A 16461-nucleotide genomic window follows, 5' to 3' on the forward strand; every position below is an offset into this window, starting at 1 on the left:
TCATGGATTTCTGGGTACTGTTGAGTGGCTGCAACTGCTCATACCTTAAGCTGTAGGAAACTGTAGGTATTTTCTTGCAAGTCAATTTCCTACAGCTGTAAACCCATCCAAAGAAAAATAGGAGTGTTCAGAGGAGCACAGGTCAGTTCAGAGACAAGCTTCAACTTTTTTCTTACTTATTCAGAGCTTGGAAAGTCTTTGACATTGCTGTCTCTTGCTTGAAGCATGATGTTCTTTGATCTTTATGTTGTCTCCGTTCTGTTACAATTTCTCTTGCTTTTATAGTGTCTGTATTTTTCCTTATGATAAGTTTTGTAGCATTATAAAATGTCTTCAAGAATTACTTTATTGTTTCAAGCCCTCAAGACATTTGTCTTTATTCCACAATCTGTTATTACCCTCAGTATTATGCTACCTTCTTTCTTGTCTCTGTTGCAATCTCTGCTGGTGCTCTTCATGTTTTTGCACTGTGGCTCCTCTCTTGTCCACACTGACAAATTAATTTTCAGTCTTTCCCTGTATATACTTTTCTCACTCATTACTTTTGTTGTCTGCTTCATCCTACAGTTCTCAGACTGAAACATAGAAAACCAGTCAGCTTCCCTGCAAAGAAATCAGATTACTCTCCCCACCTCAGATGGACCCTTACTGGTACCTCAAACAGCCTTCTTAGAAATTCCATGGGTTTTTCTCCACTGTCCTGCAGGTTGTGGTATGATCATCTATCAAATGAGATCCAGATTTTGTGTCTTTTCAGAAGGCTGGGCTGGTTGTGAGGGGTTAGCACACAAAGCAGTTCAGCCCTGGATGAATGAGCGTGAAGCAAAGGCAGTCACAGTGCGTTTGGGGAAGTGTGGCCGGTGTGTGTCTGTCACACAGCGTGTCCCCGAGCTGGGGAAGCAGCCAGGCTGCTCTGTGCCAGGGAATAGCTGGTGCTGAGAGGAGAAAAGGCAGTCTGTGCACGGAGGGGAGATGGCAGTGCTGCTGTGAGCCTGGATTTGTATGGATAGGAGGAGGCTCAGCATTGCCAGACAATTGCAAGCATGCTCTAAAGGAATATTGCTTCACTCAACTAAGGAATGCACTGCTGTTTGTGCTGCTACCAACAGGATCAGTTTTACTTGTTTGTGGGGAGCAGGTTTGTTTCAGGACCTGTCAGTAAGGCTTGAAATCATGGTTACCATATGTGTATGGTGAACTAGAGCATGGATTTACTAGAGACATGAATTAACAGGCTCCTAGATTTTAAGAGTTCAATATGATTTTTTTTCCCTGCCTATCCCCTTTCAAATGCCTGTGACATCAGTATGCTGAGAATGCTCTGAGTGGATTTAAATCTTTATTTAGCTGTATCTTCTGGTTGTCCAGTGAACTCTACAATGAAATATGTCAAATTTTTCCCATTAGTGTGCTGCAGATTAAAACACAGATGCTGGCTATATACTGTGATCTAAATCTCTATCAGATGCTCTAATCTGGCTCTAGACTTCACAGAGACTTTTAAAAAACCCTTTAGCACTTAGGTTCTGATAGGGCAGCTTTAAGACCTGCTAAATAGGTTACCAAGCTCATGTAGCCAGCTCTCACTTTTTGCAGATTAGAACAGTGACAGAGCTGGGGGGAAGGAGCCCCAGTTTGTGCTGAACACGGGTCGGGGAAGGAAGGTTTGAGAGGGTGATAGCCAATGTGGTGGAAAAATCAGAGCTGTATCCTGAACTCAGCAAACAGGACTGCAGTTTTTCTGCACCACAGATATTGCAACTGTTTTTTGACAGATCCCTTTATTCTCTGTATTGAAAACAGACTCATAAATAGAGCTCTCTTATGGGGAATTCAATATATGTCTTAAAATGCACTCTAAGTCATTAAAATATGTTTGGGAAGTGTATACCAAGAATATTACTGCTGTGGTATAAATCTGCTGCACCTTTTGGTCAAAACTCTGGTATCTTCAGAAGGGAAAACAAAAATCAATGGTAGCAAACAAAGAGCAAACAAACAGTGAAAGATCATTAGGGTTACAATTGAGGCTGTTGCTGTTCCTGCAGATCTGACACTGTGATCATTTTGGATAAGTGTTTTATGAAGCCTGAGAGCCTGAATCTCCTGTTCATTTATATTTAGGAACTGACACATTTTAAAAATAGACATGGTTAATATTCTGAAATAACAAAGAATATGTGGAGTTCAAGGTGTTCTGAACTGCAATACATAGAGGTTGCCTCTCTGAAAATTAGAGAGGATCAATGTGTGCATGTACTTTGTTATGTTAATGGATGCTTTGAGCAGCACCACAAATTATTGGATGTCTAGCAGTCTCCTGGGATTGCTTTGAGTACTTGTGATGCTCTATATCAATCTGTTCAGTTATTCCACTCAGTGTCTGAGGGCAGCTTTCATTGATGCAAATTAGATCTCTTATTTGAAAAGAATCATGTGTTTGAAAAGATAAAGACAACCCTCAAATCTGGCCCAGATTTAAGATTATTTTTCCATTTCTTTGCATTCCATTCTTGTCATTATTCCAACGTGCATCTGGGAACAGTGCTGCAGATTTCTGAGCTTGGGGTATTCCTTCTTCTCATTCGGACAATGTATGGACTGTACAGTGCTTTTGTCTCTAAGTCATGCCTGCTCTACAGTCACTTTACCACTAAAACCTGAGATTAATTCATCCAGCACAGTAATCGTGGCATTTAAAGGCACCATGCACCTCGATGATGCACTATGAGAAACTGTGATTTTAATTAAATATTAGCCAGAATTTTGCTCTTTGATATTGTTTAAACAATTTTCTGTCTGTTGGCATGTCAGTTTAGACAAAGGAGGGAAAAGTGAACAACAGAAGGTGTTGTTCACATAATACGTGGCAGTGGTCTTCCCAACTTTGATTTGGGAGGAGAGATTGGGATGGCACCTGTTGCTGTCTTGACAGATTGCATTATTAGGTCACCTTGCAAAAAAGTAATTTAACTTGTTAATTAGTTCTGAGATATTTCAATTATCCTGGTGTCTGGGAGCCTGGAGCCTGCCTGTGAACATGTCTCCACCTTTGTTATTGCAACCTGATTTACCAAAAAGCAAGACAGACATTTTGATGGTTGAAGGCGTTGCTGTAAAGGATGTATTTGATTTGTAATTGGTCCCTTCCTAATGAAGAGCAGAACAAGGAGGAGCACAATGGTGCATCCCAGACCCCAGTGGTCCTCCAGCTCTTGGAGAAATGATTTCCATGGAGCCATGCTTTTCAGAGAGCAGTGCCAAAGTTAAAGGAAGGGCTCCAGTAGGTTGTTTAAGCTAGCAGAGCCACAGAGCAGTTGTTCTGGGGCTTCCCTCGCTTAAGGGTTGCTGTGAAGAGCAGTAGCGACAACAAACCTTTAACTAACACCCTACAAGAACAGGAAAAATTCCACAAAAGCATCTTTGGAAGAAGGTAAATTTCCAGTACAAAGAAACTGGGTAAAAAAGGTATTTGGGGCAATCCCAGGCACAGCTGGAGGGTGGAGGAGGGTGGAGGAGGGATTGAGAGCAGCCCTGGGAGAGGCCCTGGGGGAGCTGTGGGGCAGAGCTGGCCCTGCCCCAGCCGTGTGCTGGGACCCCAAACCCCTGCCCTGGGCTGAGCCCAGCGTGGGCAGCAGGGGAGGGGATTCTGCCCCTCTGCCCCTGTGCTCAGGTGAGACCCCACCTGCAGACCTGCCCCAGCCCAGGGTCCAGCACAGCCAGGACCTGGAGCTGCTGCAGAGAGCCCCGAGGAGGCTCCAGGATGAGCAGAGGGATGGAGCAGCTCTGCTGGGAGGAAAGGCTGGGAGAGCTGGAATTGTTCACCTGGAGAGGAGAAGCTTTGGGGTGAGCTCAGTGTGGCCTTGCAGGGCCTGAAGGAGCTGCAGGAAAGATGGAGAGAGACAATTGACAAGGGCTGGAGGGACAGGACACAGGGAATGGCTGCCACTGCCAGAGGGCAGGGCTGGATGGGATATTGGGAATTAGGAATTGTTCCCTGGCAGGGTGGGCAGGCCCTGGCACAGGTGCCCAGAGCAGCTGTGGCTGCCCCTGGATCCCTGGCAGTGCCCAAGGCCAGGCTGGACACTGGGACTGGAGCAGCCTGGGACGGTGGAAGGTGTCCCTGCCATAGCAGGGGTGGAATGAGATGTTCTTTAAGGTCCCTTTCATCCCAAACCATTCCATGATTCCAAGTGTGGCTAATCTGTTTGTAGCTATCACTTCCCATGAACACAGAGAGAGCCGATGGAGTCTCCTCCCAAGCACGTGCTGCCTGCACAGAGATGCCCTGGTCATCTGTCAGAAGTGGCTTTTCAGCAGCTCGAGGATTATTGAAGCCAGAGATGCATTCGGTGTCTGGGCCTCATCCTGCTCAATGCTCAGTGCTCAAAGATCACTCAGGCCCTTTATTCCAAGTGCTCAGAAGTGTGCTGGCTGAAGGGACAGGCTGTTTTCCACAGCATCCCTGTGCAAGGCTGGAAACACCCTGTGTGGCACCAGGCTCAGAAGGAGAGGTGTCCCTGTGCTCCTCTCTGCTCTGCTGGGAGCCCTGGAGAACAGGGGATCAATATGAAATGAGGCAATAAGCATAAAATCAGGGCAGGCCTATAACTGAATGAGGGCTTTGGAGAAGTTAAAGGGAAAAGGGGTGAAGCAGGGCAGAGCCAGCCTGGAATTTCAGACAGGTCAGCAGTGCAGTATAGCAATCTGTGCCTTTGCCTCTCAAGAAATTCAGATTAAAGAGCTCTGTCAGAGCTCTGTATGATAATACTGTACAGCACAGTTGCTTAGGCAAGAGGGCCAAAACCCTTGTGAATTCTGAATAAAATAGAATTGTGCCATTGCCAGTTTCTGAGAGTCTCTGAAGACATTTATTCTGTCTGTGTCTCCTTGGTGCAAGTGGAAGTGGCACAGTTTGTTAGGGAAGTGATGATGAAATGGGTAAGAAGACTCCCAGGGGCTCATACAGGAAAGCAATTCGACCCCTCAAAATAAAGTACTATTTTAGTAGTGCTAAAAGTGTTGCTTTTTCTTTTGTCTTTCTGAAATTTGGATGAGAGATTATTTTTTTCTGGTTTAATTATTCAGTTTTCTTAACTATTTTGCAGACTATTGTTCAGTTCTAACAAATGCTCTTCAGAAAAAGGAAACTCCTGCTTGTTATAAAGATTTAGTTCCTGGGAAAGATGAGGTAAAAAGCTGAAGCTGAGTGTAGTGTTTATTTCTGAAAAGCAAGGTGTGAAGGAATGTTTTCAGTTGCTCAGGATATGGGGAGAGTACTTTCCAAAATGAATCCATATGAAATGGAGATTTCTAGAACAAACTTGAGGGAGATATTTAACAGGATGTCTGGGCACTCACTGAACTTTAAAAGGTGCTATATGCTTAATCTTTTAAAAGTAATATTTGAGAGAGGGAGAAATATAAAAGAGCAAATCTAGCATATGGTTGGCTGGTTAGCACTTCTTACTGCAAAGCTGTTTTTACTGTAATGTTCCTTCCTGCCAGACTGCTAAATCTGAGGAGTGAGGACTTTCTTAGAGCCTTTGAGGGCCCTACTCAGCCTTTTCCATACTAGAGAAATGGAAAGACAGCAAACTTTCTTGTTTCCAAAGAGGAGTCAGAACTGAGCAGTCTGTGGCAGGAATTTGTGCTGAATTTATTGTGCCATGGGCTTTGCCACTCTCCCTTTCCTTGCCTACCTGGGTGATCCAGATGATTCTGAAGCCAAGGACAGAGCTTTTCACATGAGGGGGACTTTGAGTCTGCCAGAGCCTCAGGCTCACCCTCTCAGCTGCAGAGGGCCACACTTGTGGAAACTCTCCCACGGAGCTGCTCAGTGTGGCAAAGGTGAGATTTCCATGGTGGAAAATCAGACAGGATGAATTCTTCCTTCTTTTGATTTTACCTTGGTTCACCCATGGTGCAGAGTGAGGTGAAGGCTCCACATTTCTGACAGTGACCACAGAGCTGACTGTGTGACCAGAGTGTGACTTTATATCTGACTGAATTAATGCAACTCATGTCCCTCCCAGGGGTTTGTTTGTTTTCCTTTGGGTTTTTTTTTGCCTCCCTGACTTGTATTAACATGACGATGTTATTTATACTATAGTTAGGGATTTTTCTCTCCACAAAATGCTAAGCAGAGATCATTAGGTACCTTGGGTCTTCCACAGCAAAGAACAGTTATGAAGAGGAAAAAAAAAAAAAGACAATTTCATGTAGGTACTTCCTTAAAGTGGGGCATCCTGTTGGGCTGGAATCCTGAGCAGTAACACACAGAACATGTATGACCTTAGCAGCAGCAGGCGTTGGAGTGATGTCTCATTAAAGCAGCATTTGTTAAATCACCTCACCCACCGTTAACATTTTTAAAGTGCAAGGAGTGGAACATAATCCCTCTGTTCTCCTTATTGAAGATATTTCCAAAAGAGATAATTCTGGTCTTGGTGTCTCTTAAATCAATTTGTACGCAGCTCAGCCTGTGCTCCAAAACTTGACCACGTTCTTGACATTAAATTTTATATTAAACTAGGCATGATTCATTTGAGTTTGGTAGTGAAAAGTGTGAGTGTTCATTCCTTTTGCAAGTCTCACGGATGTAGTCACATTGTGCTGAAAAAACCAGCAACAGTTCCTTCTTTTTCCTCTGAAATATGCTCAGGCAATCTCACACATCTCTGACGTTCATCAGTCAGTTAAGAGGAAAATTAAAACTCTGTCTTTCTGAAAGATTTTTTAATTGAGAAAGAAGCCACTCTGAAGATGAACCCAGTTTTCAAAGAGTTAAAATGCCCAAGTTAAAATGCATCCAATCTGGTCAAGTCTTAGATAGGAAGGGTATTTTTTTCTTTTTTCCACATTTATAAGGAATTGATCTTTTTAAATGTTCCTCTACTAAATTGCTCATCTATAGATTTTTGATGGCCTAAAAGTAAGCATTCAGTTTTATTCTCAGACAGACTGGATAAATACCTTATCTGAATCCTTTGGCCACATCTATTTATAGTCTGATCCCACCAGATCACTCGGGGTGCAAATTCTGATGCTCCACCATGAGCAGTGTCAGTAGGGGTTTGATGGATACAAAGTGTGAACTCCAGCACATCACAGTTAAAATAAGGAAATGGAATGATTAAAAATCGTAGAACTGATCTTGGAAAGGCACAAGTGTGTACTCCTGTTGTTATTCTGGAACAGTCACTCAGGGAGCTCCCACTGTGAGTACAGAGTGCTGCCTTTAAAAATTAGTTACTGTCAATCAGACATCTCTGAGTTCCTAGTCTTCCGCAGTTTTTGAAAAAACAAAACAAAACAAAAAAAAAAAAAACCTACTGCGAAACTTATGGAAGTGCAGAGATCAAATAGTCCTTCAGGTCTTTCGAAGACTGACAACAAAGAAAACCACTAAAACCATGATTTATTCCATGCAAGTATATCCCTTGTTTCACTATTAAAACATACCTCTGTTTCCTACAGCAAAATGTACTGTCACATGCCAAAAGAAAAACATAAAGAGGAAAAAAAGAAAATTTCTCATCCTTTGAAAGGAGCGGAAGGCTGTAGAGCACATTTTTGAGATACCTTTGCAATCAAAACAGCCCTGCTTGAGGATAACAAAAGTAGAAAGATACATTGCACTGTGTGAAATAAATACTGTCTGTATTCCTAAATGCCCTATAACTAGCCAGGTATCATTTGTACTAATCACATTATCATGTCTGTCTGGAAGAGATTAATGTCTGAATGCAAGGAATTAAACCAGTGATAAATTAATTTTGAATTGTTTCTTTTTGTTGTTCTTGTTCCTGACTGAGAGCAGCTTTGCTGTCACCATTTGTGAGCAGAAGTGATGGGTTTGGTAGGAACTAAAGGGAAGCGTTGAAGTGTGGACTCTTTACCCTGCTTCTGCAGTTCTAGGGTAGTTGGAGCTGACAGAGGAGGTGCAGGAATGAAATGAATGCTTGGGAGAGCTGCTTACAGGAATTCCTCTCCTGAGCAGGCAAGCTGTGGGTTCCATCTCCCTGCAGACTTATTCAAAGGGAACCATTCTTGGGTTTCTATTGCAAAGTCAGAGAATCATGGAATATCCTGCATGGGAAGGAACCCCCGAGGATCATGGATCCAGCCCCTGTCCCTGCCCAGACCCCCAACAATCCCCCCAGGATCATGGATCCAGCCCCTGTCCCTGCCCAGACCCCCCAACAATCCCCCCAGGATCATGGATCCAGCCCCTGTCCCTGCCCAGACCCCCCAACAATCCCCCCAGGATCATGGATCCAGCCCCTGTCCCTGCCCAGACACCCCAACAATCCCCCCTGTCCATCCTGGTGTCCAAAGGCTCCTGGAGCTGCGGCAGCCTCGGGGCCGTGCCCGTTCCCTGGGCAGCCTGGGCAGTGCCCAGCACCTCTGGGGGAAGCAGAACCTTTCCCTGCTCTGCAGCCTGAGCCTGCCCTGCCCAGCTCCAGCCACTCCCCGGGGGCTGCCCCTGGCCCTGAGCAGAGCTCAGAGCTGCCCCTCTTTCCTCCTCTAATTGTTAATGTTTGGTAGGATTCAGGTTATGAAGGGATCTTGTCCATCCTGTTTAACACATCTGAGTGTGCTTTAAAATTATTTCAATATTTCCAAGACTAACTGCTTGTGCTGCTGCAGCCAGTTAAGAGACTTTCCCTGTAGGAAAGGTTCTTACTTACCTGTGGTTTCTCACAGATAGGAATACTCAAGTAAATGATTAGACTTCAAAAAGATAATTATCATTCATCATTATGAAAAGCAGACTTATTAAAAATTCATAAACTTGGAATAAATCTGTTCTGGTGAAAAACCGAATTTTTCAATCTAACCAGTTCTGTGAGTAATAGTGAGTTGAATTATTTACTGCAGAATTAAGCTTGTTTTCACCTAAGATGTTGTATCTGATTTTGTCACTAATTTACCAGTAAATGTGCTTACCAAAGAACTTATCACCCAGCGTTATCTTATCAATGTTATGTCATATCACAAGAAGGATAAAAATAAATCAAATCCATTTTGGTTGTGTTTACAAAGTTTCAAAAGCGAGTACATGTACAAAAATTGCCTGGCAGGAAAGCAACTATAAAGCTCCTTGCGAGGTGTGCTGGGATTGTATTTCACTGGAGGTGTCCCAGAGCAGGGAGCTGTGTGCCCTGGCCCTGAAGCTGCTGCCTTGTCCCTGGATGTGGCACAGGTGGCACTGCTGCTGCTGCTGCTGCTCCAGGGCCGTGTTCAGCCCTCAGCAGCTCTCTGCCCTCTCTGCTCTCCCTCTCTGCAGTTCAGGTGTCCGGGGGTGTTCCCTGTGCTGGGTTTTAACTGATTTGCCTGTTGGGAGCTTGCTAGAGGTGACAGAAGGAGAATCTGACTTCTGGTGTCCTCTTTGTGCTGAGCAGGGAATCCCAGGACCGCTGAGGCTGGAGAAGCCCTCCCAGCCCATGGAGTCCAGTCTGTGCCTGATGTCCCCCTTGTCCCCAGCCCAGAGCTCTGAGTGCCACCTCCAGGTGAGACCTCCAGGGATGGGCACCCCAAACCTCCCTGGGCAGCCCCTGCCAAGGCCTGACCCCCCTTTCCACGGGGAAATTCCTGCTGGTGTCCACCTGAGCCTCACCTGGTACAGTTTGGTGTTAGGCTTTGGACTAAGGAAAGACAGGAAACACTTTTAATTCATTTGAAGTCTCTGATCTGAATTGCATTAGATCAAAACATGAATGTGTTGTAGCTACTGTTGCTGTCAGGGACTGGATGTCATCCGGAATGAGAAGAAAACAGAAACACTTTTGTTGTTTCAACAAGGAAGCTCTTTTATTACTGATAGTCCAGAAACAGCCCAGATTGGGCATTTCCAGTTATAATCAAAATCTCACCGTGAACTTTGTACGTGCCTTGAACTGGTTTTGTTTTTATTCTTAGACTGCTGTAAATATTTGTGGCACATACATGCTGAATGACTAGTTGGACTTAACCAAAGCTTCTCATATAGGAAGTATAAATCCTGAAAGGTTAAGAAAAAAGAGAGGAATTTGTAGAAATTACTGCAGTGTCTGAACAAGCACTGGAGACAGCATCTAGAAGAACTTTCCCCTTGAATTCAATGTTTTTAAAAAGTTTCAATTATTGCTAAATCCAATGTCCTTTTCATAAATGTAAAAGCACAACCTGCATTTAAATTCATGTGTGAAACCTGCCAAAAAAAAATACCAAACCGACAACCCTCCACAAAAAAAAAAAAAAAAAAAAAAAAAAAAAAAGCAAACCAGAAAACCTTTGACCATACATTCGTTGCATAGATAAAAGACAACTTTTTTCCTTATACTCTTGGTCCCCTAAATCATAGAAGCATAGAATGTTAAGGACTGGGAGGGACCTTAAAGCCCCTCCAGTGCCACCCCTGCCATGGCAGGGACACCTTCCCCTGTCCCAGGCTGCTCCAGCCCCAGTGTCCACCCTGTCCTTGGGCACTGCCAGGGATCCAGGGGCAGCCACAGCTGCTCTGGGCACCTGTGCCAGGGCCTGCCCACCCTGCCAGGGAACAATTCCTAATTCCCAATATCCCATCCAGCCCTGCCCTCCGGCACTGGGAGCCATTCCCTGTGTCCTGGCACTGCAGTTCCTGAGGAATTGTCCCTCTCTGGGTTCCCTGCAGCCCCTGGAAGGGGCTGTGAGCTCTCCACACAACTTCTCCTGTCCAGGCTGAGCAGCCCCAGCTCTCCCAGCCTGGCTCCACAGGGGAGGAGCAGTTGGGATCTGAGCTCTCTATTGCTCAGATCTGTAGTCTCACAATGAACTGCAGACTAGTAGAGTTATTTGGACTGTAAAACTTCTTCAAGACATTTTGAATTTTCTAATTATCATATATTTTATAGTGTGAATTTCACAATCTCATTATCTGCTACTAGCTAAATCTAGCCAGATATTAAAGTTTGGTGTTGTTTTCTTGCTTTTCCCCATTCACAATGTCAACTATTTTTTTTTCCTTTCCTGATGTGTATGTATGAAATGTGTATCCACTACTTGCTTGCATCTTTCAGATTACTGCACTACTTCTTTTTCCAGTACATGGGAAATGATATCATATTCAAAGCCAGGGTTGTATTTCAATGTACAAAACAAAGGCAGAACTCCCAAGCCCTTGAAATTCTCCCTGAGGCCTCGTGTAAGGGCTGCCTCCAGCTGTGTGTCTCATTTGCACACACAATCCTTCCCCTGCCCCACAGCCAGCGGGCACTGCAGGAGCAGGTGAATGTAATTAGTCGTTTGCATTCATCATCACTCATTTGCATATGCAGTTGGAGCAGCTCTGCATTTTAATGGAAGCGTTTGGTGCAGGCAGCACTGCTCCTCTGGTGTGTGAGAGAGAGTGAGAGTGAGTGAGAGTGAGAGTGAGAGTGAGTGAGAGTGAGTGAGAGTGAGTGAGAGTGAGTGAGTGAGAGTGAGAGTGAGAGTGAGTGAGAGTGAGTGAGAGTGAGTGAGAGAGAGAGAGTGAGAGAGAGAGTGAGAGTGAGAGAGAGTGAGAGTGAGAGAGAGTGAGAGTGAGTGAGAGTGAGAGTGAGAGTGAGTGAGAGTGAGTGAGAGTGAGTGAGAGTGAGTGAGTGAGAGTGAGTGAGTGAGAGAGAGTGAGAGTGAGAGAGAGTGAGTGAGAGTGAGTGAGTGAGAGTGAGTGAGAGAGAGTGAGAGTGAGTGAGTGAGAGTGAGAGTGAGTGAGTGAGAGTGAGAGTGAGTGAGAGTGAGAGTGAGTGAGTGAGAGTGAGAGTGAGTGAGTGAGAGTGAGAGAGAGTGAGAGTGAGTGAGAGTGAGTGAGAGTGAGTGAGAGTGAGAGTGAGAGTGAGTGAGAGTGAGTGAGAGTGAGTGAGAGTGAGTGAGAGTGAGAGTGAGTGAGTGAGAGTGAGTGAGAGTGAGTGAGAGTGAGTGAGTGAGAGTGAGAGTGAGTGAGAGTGAGTGAGAGTGAGTGAGAGTGAGTGAGTGAGAGTGAGTGAGAGAGAGTGAGTGAGAGTGAGAGTGAGTGAGTGAGAGTGAGAGTGAGTGAGAGTGAGTGAGAGTGAGAGTGAGTGAGAGAGAGTGAGTGAGAGTGAGAGTGAGTGAGTGAGAGTGAGAGTGAGTGAGAGTGAGTGAGAGTGAGTGAGAGTGAGTGAGTGAGAGTGAGTGAGAGAGAGTGAGTGAGAGTGAGAGTGAGTGAGTGAGAGTGAGAGTGAGTGAGAGTGAGTGAGAGTGAGTGAGAGTGAGTGAGAGTGAGTGAGTGAGAGTGAGTGAGAGAGAGTGAGTGAGAGTGAGAGTGAGTGAGTGAGAGTGAGAGTGAGTGAGAGAGTGAGAGTGAGAGATTGAGAGTGAGAGTGAGTGAGTGAGTGAGTGAGTGTGAGCATGAGCGGCTCTGGAGCTGTGCTGGGGGACCTTTCCTGCGGCAGGGGATGCAGGATGCAGCTCCCGTGGGACAGGGGGTCTCTGCTGAGGGCAGCTCCTTCTCCCCGCTGCGCCTCCCGAGGGATGCCCGGCGTGGCAGGGTGTGTTGGTGCTGCCATGCAGGATCCCCCAGGTGCTGCTGCAGCTCCCAAAGGCACCCCCACCGGACAGCTCCCCTTCAGCCCATGCTGGAGCTGAGCAAGGCATCAAACTTGTCAAATCTCAAACACAGAATTGGGATTCCTGCTCGTTTTCCCGTGCTGTCAGTGTCTGAAATGTTAGCAGTTTCTGTTAGAGTGAAATAATCCAAAATCTAGGTCAAATTCATTCTCCAGAAGTCTCTTGAGTATTGTTTTTCTACAGGTTGGAATTATATTCAGGCTCTTCTACATTAGTAAAATAGCATGATTAATGGGAATTTCAAATGCAAAGTAGCATCTTCACTCAATTTTCCAGGTCCTTCTCTGCATATCATTGTCTGGAATCCCAAATCTTGCAGATAAAGTACAATATAGTTTCAGAGATTGTAAATCAGTCAAGGGAAGGTGATCATTAAATACATTAAAATGCATGAAAATTACCTAAATGGAAACCATTAGATTAAATGAAGCAGCTACAGTATAATATCCTGATGACTCCAGAAACTTTATTTAGATCATAACTGTACTGCTGTTGTGCAAATCCCATGATTAAAGGGAACATAACATATCTCTCCCTCTGCCTCCCTTTCTTTAAGAATTCACAATTTCAATTCCTCCACGGCTTAATAAACAGTTACCTCAATAAAGGTTCTTCCTGACGCTCGGCACCAATCTGCATTTTGATGTGGTACAGCATGAAACCTTATCTCAGTGAGGCATGTTTGCAGAAATAACAATGTTTAAATAATGACTGAAATGAAGCAGGAAACCCCTTGGCAGCTAAAATGGACATAGAGAGAGATCTTGAGCCTCAGTTCCCGTTACTACTTTGGGGTTTCATCTCTGAGGCTGACATTCATCCATGCTCCCAGAGCCCTGCTCCAGACCTCATGCACACTTGGAGTTAGCTCTCTGTTTGATGGTTTTTTATCACCCCACTGAATGGCAGCTTTTGTTCTTAATGCCAAGCAGTTTAGTGAAGTTTCATTACAAATATATTTTATTCTATTTCTGTTGGAACCTCCTAGTGAAGTATCATTTTCCTTCTCCTCTCAGTGCCATCATATTTGCTGTACAGTTTATGGATTGTTAGTGCCCTCGTGTTCTTTATGCAGCCCATATATTGTACATTTCAATTTTCTCAGGGAATTAAAAGGTGAAATTTTGTGAACAAAATCCCTGATCCTCCTTTTGATTTTAATGGTTTGTTTCCTTTGGACCTTCTGAGTTGTGTACATTCTGGTAACATGGAAAGTGGAATTTCAGTGTTTGATGTTCCACACCCCAAGCTGCTGTCCCGAGCCATAGGTGCCCATCCCTGGATGGTGTTTTGGTGTTCCCCCAGGCTGCTGAGCTCTCTTCCCTGCACTGAATTAGAGCTTCTGGGGAACTGAAATGCAACAACAGCAGGGGAGGAACAGCTTCCTAATGGAGTCACTAATGGCTATTGTTCCACAACTCATCCCAATTCAAAGGCTAATTCTGATCAATAATAAAATAATGAAATAACACGTACCGGTCTTTCAGCAATATTTACAATTTGTCATGACGATGTTGCTGTTTGCAGTGGACAGGGGTTTACACCCCCAGATTTGCAGATGGGCATGTGGGATGTGGGTGGCACCAGCGTGTGGAGTTTGTGTGCCCTAAAAGCAGGGTGTGCTGTGCAATTCCAGAGGGAAGATGGTGAGGCTGGAGGAAGATTAGAGGTCAGTGGCCCAGGGGTGCTTTTAGTTGCAGTGGACTCAATTGACTGCAAACTTGCAATTGCAGCTGACGTCAGTGGAAGCTGCCGGTGTCTAAGAAGTTCTCATCAGCTTAGCAGTATTCATCTGAAAAAAAACTGGAAATGTATTCCACATGATGCCACTGCACAGTCTGTGCTTTACAGGGAGAGCAAGGCATGTGAGGAATTCAGGTAGAGTTCAGAGAATGAAGATATAAACCTTTCAGAGAAACTGAGAGAATAGCCAAGAGGACTTGCAGCTACTGAGGCACAAGAATAAAAAGAGACCAGAGGTCTCTCTGTAAAGAAAAGGTTTAGCCAAACTCCCTTCATATCACACACAGAATTAGAATTGTCTACTTTGATTTTGAATTAATAGATCTTTTATGAAGAAAGCAGAGAGAGTCAGGGCTGTGTGCTAAGTTACATGAGCACTCAGAGAATGCCATTAGCAAAAGACAAAAGCTCTAAAACTGTGTGGGTTTTTTTCCCCAGTCTGCAGGCAGAAAAAGTTGGCACATGTTCAAATCTGCTGTGGCCTGCTGAAGTACCTGGCAGTTTTTTCTGTCCTCTGTGATCTGGGGGAAGCATCAGAGGCAGGATGGCAGAGCTCACTCCAGGAATTCCCTGGCTCTGTGTTGCTCCCAGTTTGCACCATGCACTGCTGGGCTGTTCCTGCTGCTAGATGTGGTGCCAGCCCTTTGCTTTGCTCATCAGTAGCATCCTGAGAAGCTTTCCTTGAGGGGCTGTGGCAGCAGCACTGGCACTGTGGTCCCTGGTGGCATCTGGCTGCAGCAGTGCTCCCAGGGTGAGCTGCTGCAGCCTCTGCAGGCAATGAACACACCCTGAGCCCTGCTCTGCCAGCAGCAATGCCAGAACTGATTAGCACAGAGTCTGGTTTAAAATCCATTAATCTGGGCTCTGATTCCACCCTTTGTCACAGTTCTCTGCAGTGCTGGCTGCTGGTGCCAGTGTTTTGGTGAACAATCATCCACACTTTTCACTGACAAAAGCAGCTGTTGATGAAGTTTGGTATTTTTAATCACAGCTGAACTTCCAGCTGTTCCCACCAGCACATTAAGGCTGTGCAGCGGCATTATGGATTTGCTTATCCCCTTCCAGCCCCACTTAAGGAAAAAGGAATTTCTTGTCTGTACAGCAAGCATTCCTAATAATTATTATGTTTGTTTATACTTTGAAATTGCATCCATTAAAAAATGCTGATAGAAAACGAAAAGCAAGATGAAAATCTGTTCTTGTTAGGAAGTGCTTGTTTATAGCATTTTTGTCCTTTGCTGCCATGGAGAACACTCTCTGTTGTAGCTTTTGGGGCATTGCCAGTGCTTCCCTGCCCCACACAGCCTGGGGCATCTCTGACTGAACCTTCCTCCAACATGTGCCACCTCACAGGGCTGGTGAGACAGGTCCAAGAGCTGCTGGCTGCACTGGCAGACGTGGAAGGGCAAGGCTTTGACATTTGGGGTTTGGGCAGGAAGATCAGCTTGTTTCCCAGAAATGAAAGTATTACAATGCATGCACAGATGTTATCTGTGTACAGAAGCAAAATTTCCTCTGTAGAAAGAAATGTATAAACCAAAGCTGAAGGCAGAAATTGCTGCTGCATTTGTTAAAAGAACCACAGAGATGATGCGAAGGAAGGTAAATTTTACCAACAATCTGGGCAGTGTTTTGCTGACAGTGCAGGAGAAGGTCTATGAGTCTCAGCAGAGCAACTTTTAGGGAGCTTGTCAAGGAAATCCAAATGTCCATAGGCAGCTTCAATTACATCTCATCTGATTACTCCAACTAAAGCCTAATGAAAAATTTTAGAAGCTCAATATTTTCTTTGCTATGGTTGGGAGAAGCAAGTTGGATGCTGTTAATGCTGTTACTTTGCTGCCTAAAGAGCAGACTCTGCTATGCTGGATTGTGTTCAGTCTTTGGGAAGTTGGGGACTGGAAGGGGTTGGGGCCTTTTGTCCCCTTTTTATTTCCTGACAGCTGAAGCTGGAAAACATGGTGGCAGTCCCAGTGACGTTAATTTCTTATTGCAACATATTTTAGGCTTATTCTAGGGGAGTGTAAAGCAGTGTCACCAATTGATTGCTGCTGCAAATGGGCAAAAGTGCCAGTACAGTCCAGAGGGGGAAATATATCACTAAAATCCAGAAAAGCAAAAATGACAGCA

Source organism: Taeniopygia guttata, chromosome 11, assembly GCF_048771995.1.
Source record: "Taeniopygia guttata chromosome 11, bTaeGut7.mat, whole genome shotgun sequence".
In the NCBI taxonomy this organism is placed as follows: domain Eukaryota; kingdom Metazoa; phylum Chordata; class Aves; order Passeriformes; family Estrildidae; genus Taeniopygia; species Taeniopygia guttata.